Source organism: Carya illinoinensis, chromosome 3, assembly GCF_018687715.1.
Source record: "Carya illinoinensis cultivar Pawnee chromosome 3, C.illinoinensisPawnee_v1, whole genome shotgun sequence".
Taxonomy (NCBI): Eukaryota; Viridiplantae; Streptophyta; class Magnoliopsida; order Fagales; family Juglandaceae; genus Carya; species Carya illinoinensis.
Genome location: NC_056754.1, coordinates 36,383,690 through 36,397,416, shown reverse-complemented (window position 1 = coordinate 36,397,416; position 13,727 = coordinate 36,383,690).

The window sequence follows — 13,727 nt, the reverse complement described above, 5'->3', positions numbered from 1 at the left end:
TATCCATTTCCATCATAGACCCCTAGTAGCCAACTTTGAACCAATAAATACATGTAGCTTTTTCTTTTCATATGCCCATATCATCCATGCCTCTCCACATTGGAGTATAACCTATACACAGATTTTCTTATCCTTTTTACTTCCAAGTGTATATTAGGTGTGGAATTTGTATTTTCTTTCTTTAATTTTATCATTTTCAAATTAAAAAAAAAAAAAAAAGAAGAAGAAGAAGAAGACCACAGAAAAAAGAAAAGAGTACAAGTTGCAAAGTGTTTAATTGAGTGAGCTAAAAAAAAAAAAGTTGGTAGAGATGGAAAGAATGCAAAAGTGGCTTGTGTTTGTCCATCAAGCCACATTACAACCTTTTGTGTTGATCGTTCTGATCCTAAATAAGCTCTTGGAAAGACTGGTGGAAGTCTCATTTGTTAGTGTTCCTATCATAAGATCAATGTTTGCTTGTTGCTTGTACATAATTGCCTAATTTTCCATGAGAGTGTATATAGACCCATTGTCAACTCTATAGAGAGAGCCCTTACACGAAACACTATTATACCCGTGAGTTATAAAGTTGAATCTTTTGCTTGAGATGTTGTTTGTGATGACCCGCTTTTAAGTGTATTTTCACTGAAGGGTTGTTTTTAATTTAATTAATATATTGGTTTATTTATTTTAAATTATTATATTTTAAATTGGTTTTAATTTATTTGATGTTGTGTTTAATTTATTTTGTCGTTTTATGGTTTTTAAAATTGTTTTCGGTGGATCAGTTTTTGGATTCCGGAGTGAGGACTAGACCTCATTTCTTTTCCCTCATCTTTTCTTTTTCTTTTCTCTTTTTCTTTTTCTTTTTCCTTTTTCTTTCTTTTTCCTTCTTCTTTTTTCTTTTCTTCTTCTTTTCCTCTCTTCTCTCCTGTGTACACCGAACAGCTCTCTTTTCTCCTTACTGTCGCCGACCCTTTAACCGCCCGGTTCGCCGCCGTCCGGTCACCGTGTAGTACACCACCCCCACCAAAATCTTCCCCTCCCACCAGTGATCATCCCCACCAATTTTCAGAGCCATCTGACCAGCCGTTAGCAGCCACGCACGGCTGGAAGTCACAGCACCAGCCCTGTTTTCCCTCTCTGTCGCCAATTGCTTTCTCAGCCCAGAACCATCGCTCGCCGGCGGCATGGCCGATATCACCCACCCAGTTTTCTTCCCCTTCCACCGGTGAACATCTCCACCAAGTTTCACTTCCATCTGAGCTACCGTTAGCCGCCACGAGCTCCTTCAAGCCACACGGTTTTTGAGCTTTTCCAGCGTCATCACTCCATCCGAGCCACCATCTCTTCACAGCTTCTTCCCCTACCTTTTGCCGACCTAACCCACCCATTTTCGGCCTCGATCGTTGCAGGAGCAGCTCCCACGAGCTCAACTCCGATTGGGCCTTTTTCCGCTTCCACCGCCATTTCCACCACCACCCACAGCCAAAACCCACTTCCTTTAGCTTCATAAACATCTCAAGGTCATTCCCTATCAATTTCGTGTCTTGTTTTGTCCCTGTTTGAAAGTGGGTAATTTATTACCCACGACCACAATGTAAAATATACTGTTACGTTGCTTTTCCTCCGCCGTTGCAACGCCGCGAGCTTTCAAAAAATACCGTATAGTGCTGTAAGTATTTTCTAAACTCTACTTTTAGATTTAAATATATTTTTCTCTTATAATAATTATTTGACTGCTGGTTGGTTGATTTCGGACTGAATCCGAGGAGTTCGGGGGTCGGATGGATTAAGGATGGAGTTCTTTGATTGATGTTGTTATTTGTTTGAGATATTTGTGCCTTGATGTTTGCATTGTATAGTGCACACATGTTCATGTCTAAAAAGGGAAAACCGGATTTTTGTGTATTTGCATGCATGTACATGTGTTTGTAAAATGAAAACTGGGCTTGTAAGAGAGAAATGATTTATGTATATGTTAAAGGTTGGATTGAATGGTTTGAGTCAGAGGCACGTGTATGGATGGTGATAAACAGGGACGGTGGTAGAATCCCACCTATGATTCTCGCTTACGGTGCATGCGTAGGGATGGTGGTAAGCAGGGACAGTGGTAGAATCCCGCCTGTGATTCCCGCCTACGGTGCACGTGTAGGGACGGTAGTGAGCAGGGATGGTGGTAGAGTCTCGCCTGCGATTCCTACCTACAGTGCTCTGATGGTTTGGTTTTACTCCATTATCGGGGATAATGGCGAGATTATGTGTTTGGGCCAAATGGGATTTTTGGCATGCGTGGAAATATGTGATTTTTGTGGGACATGTGCATTTGCATTCATCCATGCATATTGTTGGGTTTATATGCTTTTATCTTGTGGTGTTTGGGTCTTACTTACCTGCGGCACCATTTTTGGTTCCGTAGATTTTGGTGCAGAGTTTGAGGATGAGGAGGAGGCTGACCTCGAGGATGCGGCTCCGCCGGAGTTCTGAGTTGGAGTCTATGCTTTGTCGTTGGATTTGAACTATATTTGTCTTTTGTAATATTTTATTTTGTATGATTTGAACAGTTTTGTATTAAACTAATGAAAATTCTGGTATTTAGTTTATGACTTTGCTATCTGCTCCGTGTTTCTTTGTGCACATTTGTTGCTTACACACAATTGGCACTCGTCGATAGGGTGGTGACCCTTGATTTCACCATCCGGACATCTCGATTTCCCCGTGTCCATGTGGTATCAGAGCAGTTTGGCTCTGGGTAAAACCACATGTCCCGTAGGTAGTACCAGAATGTTTTTAAAGTTGTGTTTTAAAATTTATTTTAAGTAAAGTTGTTATTTGATTTGTTTTATTTGATTTGAATTTGTTTGAGCTTGTTTGCTTGTATTTATTTATTTAGTTATGTTATTGCATGCTGGTTTCTTTTTATTTCTTGTTATGTGGTTTTTGGTTTTATGTTGTTGATTTTATTTATTTTTCTTAAAAGGATTCAAAGGTTGTGTTGTGGCAGGAAAATGGTGAGACCAAGGAAATCTACTCAAGGGCCTCGGGACGATACATCGAGAGATGATTCCATAGCCCAAGCAATACGGCAAATGACAAAGTTCATGCAACAGAATTTTAGGCCCCAACAAGGAGGGCCTTGGCCCCAACAAGGAGGGTCTTGGCCACAACAAGAAGGTCCTTGGCCACAACAAAGAGGGTCTTGGCAACAAGGAGGGCCTAGTGGCATGGTGCAAGCTGGATGCACCTATGAGCACTTTCTGGCGCATAGAACTCCACATTTCACTGGAGAAGAGAATCCACTTCAAGCTGGGAAGTGGGTTAGAGATATAGAAAGAACTTTTGAGGTGTGTGGTTGCACTGAGGCACAACAAGTACTCTACCCCAGCTATCTGTTGCAAGGCACCACTTCTAAGTGGTGGGATACCAAGAGAGTAATGCTGGAATTAGATTTGGGATCTTTTGCTGCTGTGACCTGGCAGCGATTTAAGAAAGAGTTTAATGATCGCTTCTTTCCCGCTTCTGTAAGGCGGCAAAAAGCAAGAGAGTTCTCCAGTTTGGTCCAAGGGAGCATGACCGTGGAACAGTACGCCCGGAGATTTATAGAACTTGGGCGATTTGCTCCCCACCTCATCGCCACTGAGGAAATGCAAGCCGAGCGTTTCCAAGAGGGTCTATGTCCTGATATACGCCGTATGGTGGTCAGCCACCAGATATCCATTTTTCAGGATTTAGTAGATGTGGCCACTCTTGTGGAGCAAGAGAATAACTTGAGTATGGGCTCCCCTCCAGGACATAAGAGGCGGAGTTTTTCTGGTGAAGGAAGTAGTTCGGGTTCGCCTTAGAAGTTTGTTCAGCGGACCGAGACTCTACCATTAGCAGCCTTGGGAGTGCGTATGGGAGGACGAGTGCTAGTTTGTGGAAGATGTAATAGAGCTCACGGAGGCGAGTGTCGTATGGGTAGTAACCAATGTTTTGAATGCGGTCAGACGGGGCATCTTGCTCGTGAATGCCCTAGTCGAGTTCAAGAAAGTCGTGGAGCTCATCGCAGTGGTAGAGCTAACCAGAGGCAATTAGCTCGGGCTCGAATGTACGCAGTGACTCCCGGTACCATTGGAGGCGAGGTTACGGAGACTCAGAATGCTGGAGTCATGGCAGGTATGGGTCTAATCTAATCTTTCGTGATGAATGCCTTGTGTGGTTTTGTTTTGTTTTATATATATATATATATATATATATATTATCGAGGCTTGGAGAGAATGGCATGATCTGGGTGATCTTTTAGGGAAGTAGAATAATTGAGTTCTTTAGTTCCGTGGAGTTTATGATATGGTCTATGACGTAGTAGATTGTAAGTTCAACAAATTTCAAGGATAGATTGTATGAAGTTTCATTAAAGTTTTAAAGTTTGGGGCCTTGTAGATTTTAGGAAAATAAGTTTATGGTAATTAAGGTTTTAGGTTCGACAAGCTTTGGGGGCGGGGGGGAATAATTAAATTTTGAGTTTTAGCTTTTGTGATTCGGATAAGTAATTTGGTGGAAATTGGGGCTTTAGATTTTTCAAGCTTTTAAGGTGAATGTTTTAGATTAAAGCCACCAATCTTGGAAATTTCAGAAAATGATTTATTACCTATTAATGTTTTAGAATTTGAAAGATTTGGGAGTTGATTTTTCTATTATGGGATATGAGTTCATTGATCTTAGAAGTTCTGGAAGATGATTCTTATTTGATTTAAGGTTTTAGAATTGCAGAGTTGAAGGACTGATTTATAATAAGAATTGAGTTCTTAGTTTTACAGATTTAGTGCTGTAGCTTGATCTACTCTAGTGAGTGATTAGTTAGTAACCATTAAAATGGGGTTGATTAGAGTTGAATTATTGATATGAAAAATTTTTCTAGAGTAGATTTCTTTGAGGATTGAAGATATCGAGTTAGTTTAGAAAATAATTATTGTTAACTTGAGGTTGTAGTAGCAGATCTTAGGAAACGATTCTATCGATTCAAAAGATGTATGTCCATCGGGGTGTTGGAAAGAGTAGACTTTGTGTTGGTATTGAATACGATTGAATTTGAGGCTATATGATCCGTAGACTTTTGGGAATGGATCACTTGTACGTTTGAATGATTTTTGGTGTTGGATAGGAGTGCATCAGATCGACGAGTAGTAATGGCACGTGTGTATGGATTTCGGAGAGTGCTGGTCCTAGTCTCATCTATTTTTGGCTTGGTAGGAGTTGAAGAGGAATTTGTGTGATAATATTAAATTCAAGGGATTTTGGCTTTGAGTTGTTTGGTAAGTTGAACGGAATGTACAGTCGAAGCGGTTTACCCTTTGGGATGATGGTTTGTAACAATTGTTGTGTTTATCTTGAGAATTAATTGAGACTTGAAGTCAATGGTAGTTTATAGTGAGTTAGATATTGCAAGAGTAGATGTTATTCAAAATATAGGTAATGAGCTTGAAGTGTGGGATATCGGATAGAAGTTATAGGCGCTCTCGTTGGTTGGCCGGGAAGGACTTGGGCCTTTTGGATATGTTCCTTATCTTTAGAAGAGACAGATGTATTTTGGAATGATGTTATGTGTTTTCAATTTGGGGCATGGAGGTTGATTAGGGCAACGATGGCCCACTGAGGAATGAGGGGAGAAGTGTAGTTTTGGAGGTATATTATTTTTCTATAGAAATGTGGTAAAGGTTTCCTTGTGATTATGTGTGGATTTGACTTGTACTTCATGATGTTAAATTTTTTGAGGATATAGCCTTTATGTATTTTGGTGAGTTATCAGAGTACGCGCGAAAGCATGATTTTTGGAGATACCTAGATATTCAAATTTTGTATTGATTTTGAGGAATTAGTCGTGATTCGGAGTTTTAATAGGAGATTAATCTTTTGGTCGTGCAAATTTTGTTTATTGATGGTTAACTTTGGAAATGGCTGTTAGGTTACCAAAGTTGGAATAGGATAGAAGTTTGGAAGGTAAAGCAGAGACGTCGTTGATATTAACAAGTTATGGTATGAAGATAATAACTATTGGAATATGTTCGGAGTTGTATCTTGTATCCTTTTGGTGCTGATGGTTGATCTTGCAAATTTCGAGGACGAAATTTGTTTTTAAGGGGGGGAGTATGTGATGACCCGCTTTTAGGTGTATTTTTACTGAAGGGTTGTTTTTAATTTAATTAATATATTGGTTTATTTATTTTAAATTATTATATTTTAAATTGGTTTTAATTTATTTGATGTTGTGTTTAATTTATTTTAGTCGTTTTATGATTTTTAAAATTATTTTCGACGGATCAGTTTTTGGATTCCGGAGTGAGGATTGGACCTCATTTCTTTTCCCTCATCTTTTCTTTTTCTTTTCTCTTTTTCTTTTTCTTTTTCCTTTTTCATTCTTTTTCCTTCTTCTTCTTTCTTTTCTTCTTCTTTTCCTCTCTTCTTTCCCGTTTAAGCCGAACAGCTCTCTTTTCTCCTTACCGTCGTGGGCCTTTTGACTGCCCGATTCACCGCCGTCTGGCCACCGTGTAGTACACCACCCCCACCAAAATTTTCCCCTCCCACCAATTTTCAGGGCCATTCGACCAGCCGTTAGCTGCCACGCATGACTGGAAGTCACGGCACCAGCCTTGTTTTCCCTCTCTGTCGCCGGTTGCTTTCTCAGCCCAGAACCGCCACTCACCGGCGGCATGGCCTACACCACCCACCCAGTTTTCTTCCCCTTCCACCGATGAACATCCTCACCAAGTTTCACCTCCATCCGAGCCACCGTTAGCCGCCACGAGCTCCTCCAAGCCACACGATTTTTTAGCTTTTCCAGCGTCTTCGCTCCACCTCCGGCCACCATCTCTTCACAGCTTCTTCCCCTACCTCTTGCCGACTTAACCCATCCATTTCCGGCCTCGATCCGTTGTTGAAGCAGCTCCCACGAGCTCAACTCCGATTTGGCATTTTTCCGCTTCCACCGCCGTTTCCACCACCACCCAAGGCCAAAACCCACTTCGTTTAGCTTCATAAACATCTCAAGGCCATTCCCTATCAATTTCGTGTCTTGGTTTGTCCCCGTTCGAAAGTGGGTAATTTATTACCCACAGCCACAGTGTAAAATACACTGTTACGTTACTTTTCCTCTGTCGTTTGCAACGCCGCGAGCTTTCGAAATATACCGTATAGCGCTGTAAGTATTTTCCAAACTCTACTTTTAGATTTAAATATATTTTTCTCTTACAATAATTATTTAACTGCTGGTTGGTTGATTCCGGACTAAGTCCGAAGAGTTCGGGGGTCGGATGGATTGAGGACGGAGTTGTTTGATTGATGTTGTTATTTGTTTGAGATATTTGTGCCTTGATGTTTGCATTCTATAGTGCACGCATGTTCATGTCTAAAAAGTGAAAACCGGGTTTTCGTGTAGTTGCATGCATGTACATGTGTTTGTAAAATGAAAACTGGGCTTGTAAGTGAGAAATGATTTATGTATATGTGAAAGGTTGGATTGATTGGTTTGAGTCAGAGGTACATGTAGGGATGGTGGTAAATAGGGACGGTGGTAGAATCCCGCCTGTGATTCCCGCCTACGATGCGTGCGTAAGGATGGTGGTAAACAGGGACGGTGGTAGAATCCCGCCTATGATTCCCGCCTACGGTGCACGCGTAGGGACGGTGGTGCGCAGGGATGGTGGTAGAGTCCCGCCTGCGATTCCCGCCTACAGTGCTCTGATGATTTGGTTTTGCGCCATTATCGGGGATAATGGCGAGGTTATGTTTTTGGGCCAAATGGAATTTTTGACGTGCGTGGAAATATGTGGTTTTTGTGGGACATGTGCATTTGCATTCATCCATGCATATTGTTGAGTTTATATGCTTTTATCTTGTGGCGTTTGGGTCTTACTTACCTGCGGCACCATTTTTGGTTCCGTAAATTTGGGTGCAGAGTTCGAGGATGAGGATGAGGCTGAGGCTGAGCCTTAGGATGCGGCTTCGCCGGAGTTCTGAGTTGGAGTCTATGCTTTGTCGTTGGATTTGAACTATATTTGTGTTTTGTAATATTTTATTTTGTATGATTTGAATAGCTTTGTATTAAAATAATGAAAATTCTGGTACTTAGTTTATGACTTTGCTATCCGCTGTGTATTTCTTCGTGCAGATTTGTTGCTTACACACACTTGGCACTCGTGGATAGGGTGGTGACCCGTGATGTCACCATCCGGACGTCTCGATTTTCCTGTGTCCGTGCTTGGGGATTTGGGGGCGTCACATTCTTAATGTTGCATGTGTCAAGGTTAGTAGTAAGATGAGTATGGCTTGGAGAATACACACACACTCTGTGGATTGCTATAGGTGGGTTGATCTTGATGGGTTATTGGATTTCTTAGATTGTTTTGATATGTGAATTTGGAAAGTGTAACTTAATGGCCTTTATGTGTGATTTTCTTTTATCTCTTTCGTCGTTTTGACATGAAAATTGCTAGGAACTAGCAATGAGTAAGTTGGGGGCTGTGATGAGTGTGCGAAAGTGCACTCTAAATACCCTATTATTGGACTAAAATACTAAAATGTGAATAGAAATCATAGGAATTAATGTGTATTCTTTAATTGAATTTCTATTTACGTTAGGATACTCCTAAGCAGTTTTTTTTATGTTTAATTTCAGAGTTTATAAAAGAGTAAGTCAAGCCCAGTCAAATTCAAAGGAGGACATTCATGGGGTTTGAGAGCAATTTGGAAGAAAAGAAAAAGAAAAAAATCACAAAATGAAACACAAGAAGTCCAAGTCCGAAATTCTCTAGGAGACAGTTTATACATATTTTAATATTTTGACTTTATCCTTTTGCTCACATATCGGATAAATGCGATTCTTGATGCATTGGAAAGCTATCTTAAAGGGCTATAACTTTGTATCTAATAAGGATTTCCAAATTTGAACTCCTGAAGGCTGTACGTGGCTGGCTGCCAAGATAAATCCTAAAATTTAGGCAGTTTTTTTATGCGAAAATTAAGAGGACATTAGGGTTTCTTTCCTACCCTATATAAGTATATCATTAGCACGAAATGGAGGGGAGGAGGCACAAAAAGTAGATCTGAAGAGAGGAGAAGATTACTTCCAGGGCCACCGTTCGCTTTAGTTTTCTCTGAAGATTTTTGTTGTCCAGTATATTTATGGGTAACTAAATTCTCAAGTAGGGTTAGGGATGAACTTGCACATTAGATGGTATTTCTAATTTATTTTTAATTCATGTATTTTATTTTCAATTGCTAAAATTCTTTTGTTTTATCATTCTCAATTCATCGTTAATGTTTTCTTCTCCGAATAATCATAGAATTTATTCTGTTTATGGATTCAGTCATGCTTTTTCTATTGAATGGATTAGTTCTTTGATTATGTTTGGATCAATTATTTATCTATATTGATTTAGTTTTTTGCTGCAATATCGCTCTCTGAGTATATTATTGTCTTTGGATTTTCTCAATAGGGGTAGTAATTTACGTATTTTAAAAATGGTGAATGATTTTTCAAAGGGTTAAATTTGATTTAATTCTGGTTTATAAATCTATACCTTCCGATTGAGAATTTCGTAAATTGAGTTCTTAATTGAGTTATCCAATGAATTAAGAATAATTAAAATACCGGATTTGTGCAAGGGATTCCCGACGCTCTACTGTTCATCAAATTTGAGTACTTTTTTCGTTAATCACATTGCTTCACTTAAATTTACATTTAAAATTAATCTTTGTTCTCCATTACTTATTTAATATTTTTTTTTAATTTCTTTGTTCCTCTTGCTTTTCTTTTAATTTGTCTCCCTGTAAAATCGACACCCCAAAATTGTGCTATAACTACCGCATTATTCTTTGGGCGTAATCAGCATGCATGACAGTAAATGACATGTATGCTTCATGATATGGACTTGAACATGTGTGAAACGACTTGAAAATACAAGGCATGAACTCAACTTGAAAAATAACATGACTTGAGATGAATGTGACATGGCTTGATATGAACATGAGACCTGGTTCGTGCTTGATTAAAAGTGAACAGTAGATGATCCACGATTCCCCTAGGGCCATATACCCCTGCTGGTATCGCATCACATCACAGGCATTTGTGTAAGCACTGAGCATGTCATGATAACCAAAATGATTAAAGTGTAATTTTGGCACCACCGGCATTGGGTATCTGACTTTACTCCAGAAACCAGTTACTTAGGTCTCATTTGAAATCTTTTGACTTTACCTTGTCAACAAGGGGATTCTACTCCATTTTAAATACTCCAAAGTGGCTAGAGGAGTTGTGATACCACATTCTAATAAGTGATAAGGTTAGGTGGTGTATGTGATCTCACATTGTTTAGGAATGAGACATTCTTTCTCTTTAAAATGTTTCAACGGGGCTCAAATTGTATCATTGACTAGTCTTTTTGGAATATAGCCTATGTGGCTTGGGCCTTCCATTGGGGCGTTATAAATGGTATCAGAGTCAATCTCAACCAGAAATGTGAGACTTAAGCTGTGCCATCTATGATAAACTAGCTTGACGAGGACATCGAAAATATAAAGGTGAGAGATTGTAATACCTCATTCTGATAAGTGATAAGGGTAGGTATGTATGGAATCTCATGTTGCTTAGAAATGAGAAATTCTTGCTCTTTGTAATATTCGAATAGTGTTCCAATTATATCATTGACTAGTTCTTTTGAAGTATAGGCCATGTGGTTTGGACCTTCCCTTAGGGTGTTATAGAAGTTTCACTAGGATAACTCCAAGCATTTGGGGTCAAGATAAAAGTTAAAGACTTTAAAATATTTCATGATCATACTCGATGGATGTGACATGTCATTCATGGCATATAACAAATAAACATAAAACAGATGACATGTCATGTAATAGAGGACATGGCATTTCATGGCATGTAATAGATAAACATGTATAGTAATAAGTGACATGGGATGACATATTATAAAAATTTATAATAAGCATAATAAATATGAAAATGTATTCTTAGCACCATACATACTTAAATACGTTGAGATTAAGTTAGAAGCCAATTTATTGTGATTAGCATTATGAAAAGCGAGTGTAAAAGTGAGTGAACTACAATGAGATATTCTCTAAGGTTAGAATATCACAAAATAAAAATAAAAAATAAAAACTTTAGTAACATAAAACTCACTAACTTATGGTTAAATTTACAAACTACTCCTATATTTGTAGGAAATTACGAATTTACTCCTAAAACAATGATTTTGCATACTAATTCCAAATCTTACTACAATTTAAATTCTTAATGTAAATTTTGGCTTAAATCCAAATATCAAATCAAAAAAATTTAAAACAATCCACAACTATGAAAGCTCTTTGGCCGATTCATGTTTTAGGCAAAATAATGATTTTGTTGCCACTTGACCTCCTAAAACACTAACATACTTAACCAATTTCATCAGTCCCTTAAAAGCTTTACTAACATATTCATCATTCAAAAAAAAGTGATAGAATACTTGATTAAACAACCGAAAGTCACAAAATACCACTTCACACAATTGGTTTGCGCAAACACCATGAAACCGAGTGTAGCATGCTTAGGATTTGAAACAAAACCACCAGATCCTTGATTTTCATGCAATAAATCTTCAAGAAATACAACCATATACCTCATATTAAAATTATAACTTGAGCTTATCATTAAATATAGTTATGACATGGCAAAAGTATCATCCAAACAAAGCATCAAACCCGAGAGCCTCTAGATTGGGTTTTAAACAAACTTTGGCATGTATAACATCCTTCCAACAAGGATCAAAACCATAAGTATTCAAAAATAAACTCTTAACACATATATATAAAAGCCTTAAAAACAACATACATAAAGATCAAAACCATTAGATCAAGTTCCTCTAACAAACAATCACAACTTCACCAATACAGAAACTGTTTTGAGCCATCTAGTTTTTATCACTTTGAGAGCATATAAATATGTTATCACTTAACCATGGCAAGATCTATCCTTTATTTCACCAAAAACTTTACAAAAATTTTAAAGTTTCACACAAACATCAAAACTGTCAACATTTGACTTTTGCATTATCAAACCAAACTTTCACCAATCAAAACTCCATGAAAAATTTTCTAACATATACCCACTTAAACTAGACTCAAAATAGAACAAATTAAAAGAAGATTGAGTCATAAAAATTGACTTAAAAAGGGCTGGAAAGCTAGGGCAAAAATGGCCAGAAAACTACTTCTCCACTCTCTCTTGGTATCTCTCTAGAAAAAGGAAGAGATGTTCTTAGGTGTGGAGGCAAAAATCAAGGGCTTTAATCACATAGGGTTTAAAGTTTTGGTTGGAATTCAAAGGTTTGGAATTTCATTAGGACTGAAACTCTATTTTAATTGACCAAATAGTATTTTGTATGGACAGAATAGTGTTTGGCTTAGGTACTTGATTTACCCTTTATTTCATCACACTTCAAACACCATGTGACAAGTATCCTAACACTATTCATATGAGTGGTTAGAGTTGTGCTATGTATCCAATCAAAAAGTAATTCCAATGTTTTTAAGTGGATTTGGATATTCTACATGGCGATTTGACAACTATTTGAACCAGTTACCATATGGTTTTCTCCTAAGTGTTACTATTCACATGAGAAATTGCAAAACTTTTTATCATTACACTATAAAACGCTAAATATTTATGCAAATATAATGGTACAATTCATTTCGTAAACTTCTACTCCTAAATATCTTAATTAAACAAGAAGGCAATTTCATTACACAGTGGATCGGGATCCGACCATGCTGACAGACTAGAACCTAGTCGATCACTAGACTCATGAAATATTTTCAGGATTTTACGACGTGTTCTAAAGTCTAAAGAAATTCATCCATCAAATTTCTTTCGGGCCATTACAATAATCGAGCAGGGGAAGAGGGGTAAGTGAAATATGCTGGCGTGCAAGCTTTACGAGAGCCATGGGGGGTAAGCACTTTAACTCTCCAGATGCTCGCCTAGAGCAAACACTTTGCTCTTCCAAGATGTGAGTTTCATGCTTCCTTTATGTTGCTAGCCTATGGGCGAGCACTTTTGCTTTCCGTTATGCCCACCTATAGGCAAGCAATTTTGATCTAACTAATGCTCACCCTAGTACTTGCCCCAGGGAGAGAAAACACTACTCAGGATAACCGAGCTGCTCAAGCACTTATGCTTGCCTTGGTCCTAAATATCTTCTATTTTGGGTTGTGAGCACTCGTTGATCACCCAGTGCAATTCTCATCAAACTTCTGATGTGCTCACCTTAGGAGAAGCACTATTACTATTTAATGTGCTCGCCCTCAATTGCGAGCACTCTTTGCTTTTCCAAATACAAGATGTTGTTACTCACCTAGTGTGAGTATTATTTACACAATAATTCGTAAAAATATTTTTTTATATTTTTTTAAATTTAAAAATATTATTATTATTCCTATATATCTTCATCTTATTTTCTACAATAACTCATAAAAATAAATAATATTCATGGGACTAATATTGTTATCATTTTACAAAATGAAATTCTTATTTTTAGGTTTTAATGTATGCATTAATTCATAAATGCTCTTTAAGTTATCATATCCACCGTTTTATTATAGTAACTCGTTTCAATTGGGCATATGTGCCTTGCATGTAGAATCATTGCTAGTATTTATATATAGATATAAGATAAGAATGTTTGAATTAATAGCATATAGCTTTCAATAAAATTGAAAAAAAA